Below are 5,110 nucleotides of genomic sequence, written 5' to 3'. Positions count from 1 at the left end.
CTTCCTGAGCTTTCTGGGTGTGGCCATGGGGTCAACGGTACTGAAACAGTTAAAAGGTCCCACGTGAGATGGTGGTCTTTGCCTGCAGTAGCCTGTGAACTCACCCAGGATTATCAGACTCTGGAAAACTGGGGTACAAGCCAAATGCCAGTTTGTAGATATGCAATGGAATATCACTTTCTAGCCAGGCAAACTGTTTATTTGCCTTCCAGAGTGTCATCTTTCTGTGTCAGAGGGCCGGAGGTGCTAAATGGGTATGAAGGTGACTGGGTTGCTGGGTTAGCGTGAATGGAGCCGGGAGACCGTTTCCTCCAGCACAGCGTGGCCTCCAGCCTCTGAGAGAACCCGCACCGTGATCCTTCCTCCACCATGGGGTGCCCTCTGCTAGGCACCGGCTGCTTCTCTGTGCCCAGAGCAGACAGCTTCCTGCCTTGACTCCTGGGGAAGTGCACTAGCTCCGGTGTTTGCAGAGCACCAAATCGTGGGCCTGTGCAGGGGATTCAGTGACAGTTTACCTCCCATTTGTTTGTTGGTCTCCTTGGGGAGGTTCTGGGGCCACTCCCTTAGTCTCTTTAAATGGAATCTCATCAACTTATTTCTAAAGTCACTCTTTTATTCATTCAAACTGTCCTGGGCACTTCTCATTAAACATTCCAGTGGCCTCTGAGAGGCAGAGTGGCATGATGATTAAGAACACACGCTCTGTAGCCAGACTGCCTGGGTTCCAATCCTGACTCCACCACTTACACGTAATGCCTTTGGGCAGGTTATTTTGCTTCTTACACCTTCTGTTTCCTCACCTGTAAAACGGGGATATGATAATGGTACCTGCTTGTTACGGTGGATGTAAGAAATGAGTTCGTGCCTATGAGTACCTGGCGATAATAAGCACTTGATAGACATCAGCTGTTTTCTGTCATCATTGCTCTGCGGCTGCCAGCGCTGGGAAAGAGAGGTGAGGATAAGTACATGTCCGTGCTCTCCTGGGCAAATTGACACAGATCACCTAATGACTCCAACACATGCAGATCCCCAAGTGTAACAAGTGCCTTCGTTGGAGAGGTTAGACTTTTTCCGTGGGACAGGAGGCGGCTTCCCTGAGAAAAGGTTGCATCGGCTGCCTTTTGAAGAATGAATAGGTATTGTGATAGAATAGTGGCTACCTGGGGGAGTGGGGAAGAGCATAGACCACAAAGGTCACAAGGGAAACTTATGCGTGTTGGAAATGTTCTAAATCTAGATCTGGGTGGGAGTCACGTGAATGTATACATCTAAATAATTACTGAGCTATATACTTCAGTGCACTGTACTTTACACCTTAGTAAAAATAAATGGACAGGCATTAGCCAGGTGATAGAGGAGGGGAAAGTGTTCCAGGCAGAGGGAAGAGCATATGCAAAAACCCTGTGGCAGAAGGGAATGGGGTGAGTCCCAGGGACTCAAAGGAAAAGCCGATGTGGCTGGAGCAGGGCGAGCAGGAGGGACTGTGCTGTGGGATGGGGCTGGAGAGGCAGGGCCAGCCAAGCCTGGGAAGCCTTCCTTATCCTGAGGGCGTTGGGACGCTGTTGGAGGGTATTCAGCAAGGAGGGTCAGGGTGGTGGTGGGGGAGATATGGTTGGATTGACTGTGGAGTGGGGCCGAGGGAGTCCAGAGTGGACGAATGTAGGCTTTGCATCATGATGACCTGCTGGCCTAGGGCGGTGGTGGAGGGGAGCAGAAGCCTTTAGCGGGTGCAGTTGACTGGGCTTGGCAATGCGTTAGGATGGTGGGGAAGGGCCAAGAATGTGTCTCAGGTGTCCAGCTTCCACGCCTGGATGGTTGGTCTTGCAGAACACCAAGCTGGGTGCTCTGGGAGAGGCCCGAGGGTGGGGGAGGACGAGCAGCTGAATGGCGTCTGAATGGAGGCACCTCTGAGATGTCCAAGAGGTGTCAAGTAGGTAGCTGGATGTAAATAGTCTCTTAAATTGGAATAGCACTCAGTGTCTATTTTGAAAGCATTTATGTGTACGTGCATTCTTGGTATTCCTCACAGTCCCTTCGGTCTGGCGGCCACTGGTCCCGTGTTTTACATGAGGACACTGAGTTTCAGGGCTAACGTGGCTGTTCTGGCTGTTCTCAAAGCCAGATCCTATGACTCCACGCAGGGGTCTTCCCACAATGTCCGGGGGTCTTACTTTTGTGGTTGATGAGTCCTTGCCATCTTGAGCTGATTCTCACTAGCTGTGAGTCTAGAGGATAATAACCTGGTTTTCCCGAATTCAGTGGGTACACTTGGAGCCTCACCAGCTCAGCCTTGACTGCTGGGAAGCGAAGGCTCTTCGTTTTCCATCTTCCTGGTCGGGGCGTGCACCGCTCTCCAGGGCTGCTCTGATTAAAGGCTGATTCAAGGTGCCTCTGGGTGTTTTAGGGGCTAGCAGCCCTCTCCACTGGGCCCTCTGGAAGGGCCGGCGGACTCTGGCTGACCTGCTCTGCTTCAGCAGCTGACGCTGGCCACGGAGGAGGAATCGTCTGCACCGGGGCCTGCTTTGCGGGGGTGGGGGGAGTGTCTCCCCAGCTGCAGCAGCTGCTACTCAGCAAGTTCTTAATTCTTCTGCTTTCTGGGCTGCTTCCCGAAGGCTGGGGGAGGAAGAGACCCCTGTCCTGAGGGAAAGGAAGGGCGGGATTGCCATTCTCAGCCTGGCCCCACCTGCTCAGGGCATGGCCTTTGCTCTGACCAGGGCAGCTTGACCAAAGCTGCCCTCTAGCTTTGAAGGGCACTCGCTGTCTAGGGTCGGGCTCACTTCTTCCCCTGCCCTTAGTCAGCAGAACGTGCGTCCATCCTCTCACGGGTCTACAGGGCACCAGCTGCCCCGCTCCAGCCCCGCTCCTGCCTCCCTCCTGTGGAGGTTTGCGGGAGTCTTTCAAATGACTGTCCTGCCATCCCCCCTCAGCTCAGGTCTTCCATGGGCTTAAACACTCTTCCCAAGGTGTTCTGTGCTGACCGCTGGAAGGCTGTGGTTTCCAGGGGCTGGGGGCCAGAGACCGCTCCCCGACCGTGACGCAGGCCCTGGCAGCACACAGCCCAGAATAGCCTCAGCTCTGCTGCTTTCCCAGCTGCCCTATCACTTTGCAAACTGGAATCTAATTTGCTGTCCACCCTCCCCGCCCCAGTCTCTCAGTCAGTACCGCTTTCTTTGCTCATGAAATATTTATAATCACAGATTATGTTTCCCTATGAGTATAAACTTGCTTTTGTTTTTTTTCCCTTCTATGCCCTTAAGACAAGTCAAAGAGCCTCATCTCTCTGGGTTCATAGACCTCATCCAAGCGTCTGCTGCAGCGGCCGGCTCCACCCACAGGTTGACTCCCTCTGCTGCCCCACTGCTGAAGAAACGTGGAAAGCTGTACATTGGGGGTTGTGGTTGGGAGACCTGGGTTCCAGTTGGGCCTGTGCTAACTAGCCATGTGACCCTGGGCGAGTCACCGCCTGGGGAGCTGGGGAGCTCACCCCTTGGGGGCTTGGTGCCTCCACTGGTGGGCATGCCTCTAGGGTCACCAGGCATGGCTCTGACTGCACCCTTGCCCCAGCGACCTTGGAGGGTGTGCCCCTGGCTGCAGATGGGGACCTGGCCGAAGAATGCAGGGCTCACCCTGTCACCATCAGTACTCCTGGAAAAGTAGCCAGAAGCCAACCACCTCCCATCTGGGTGGCGAGGCTGCAGCAGCGCTCGCATAGCAGGCAGTTCCCTCCTGAAACCCACAAGCCCAGCCCCGCTTTAGTGAGGTGCCGCGTGGGGGCAGAAGGGGGGGTGCCCCCTGGTGGGCAGGATGCCCCAGAGGCCTGGTTCCTGCACAATCAGAGTGAGGAGGAGGCCCCGCGGGGCATGGCTGGGCCTCAGCTGGGCACAGCCTCCTTAGCTTCCCTGCTCCATCCTCCCATTGCCTTTCTTGGCCGCTTGTTCTCTCTTGTTCTTTCTCAGTTGCTGAGAATTCTTGTTTTTGACGAAAATTGCACGATATTGGAATCAAATGCTTACCTGAAATTCAAATCTGTCCCAGCAGCTGCATTTCTTTCCTTCCCCTAGTCTTGTGATTCAATCTTTTAACAAAAAATTTCAGGATTTCATTTTATTCTTTCCCACCTGGAGGATGGACCACAGTTCACTTCCCCTCAGTATTTTGGACACTTGCTGAATTGTTTTGCCAAATATTAGGTAATTTTCCAAATTAGGTGGACTTTCTAAGCTCAAAGTGAAAATGAGTTTGCTTCTCAATTTTCAGCATCAAGCCAGTTTCATTATGACTTTTTAAAGCCAGTGGTTTCCAGCCAGATTCGGTGATAACCTGTTGTCACCTGCTTGATATCATGACAGGCTATCTTGTAAGACATACCACAAGCTTTTTCTTTCTTTTTTTTGGCTGCGCTGGGTCTTCGTTGCTGCGCGTGGGCTTTCTCTAGTTGCGGTGAGCAGGGGCTACTCCTTGTCGTGGTGCGCGGGCTTCTCATTGCGATGGCTTCTCTTGTTGCGGAGCGTGGGCTCTAGGCACGCAGGCTTTAGTAGTTGTGGCACGAGGGCTCAGTAGTTGCGGTGTGTGGGCTCTGGAGTGCGGGCTCAGTAGTTGTGGCACATGGACTTAGTTGCCCCACGGCATGTGGGATCTTCCCGGACCAGGGATCGAACCCATGTCCCCCTGCACTGGCAGGAGGATTTTTAACCACTGGACCACCAGGGAAGTCCGTGCTTTTTCTTTTTTAAATGAAAATGAATTTAAACTTATTTTGAGAATTTCATAAGAACCCTTGAATAATTGGGATACCCCTGGATATTATGAAACTGCTTGGCAGTTGATTTTAGGCCAAATATTTATATGGCAAATAGATGCAGCTCTTGGTCAATCGAGACTGATGATCTGGTGTGGGATCAGAGCCATCCTGCCCTCTCCCTGCTCTGGGCTCCCTGGTGATTTGTACCACCTCCTAGGGCTGGAAGAGGAGAGAAAGAGAGAACTTCTCTCCCAGTGCTGGCCTTTTCAAGGGATTCCATGCCTGGCCTCCCATGGTTTCCCGGACTGGGAGTGGGCGGTACTGACCCATCCCCATGGGCTAACCCAGTGCCCTTCCCGGCTGGCA

This window comes from Mesoplodon mirus, assembly GCF_964341445.2.
Source record: "Mesoplodon mirus genome assembly, chromosome: 12".
NCBI classification, from domain to species: Eukaryota; Metazoa; Chordata; class Mammalia; order Artiodactyla; family Ziphiidae; genus Mesoplodon; species Mesoplodon mirus.
Note: the sequence above shows the minus strand (reverse complement) of the source record.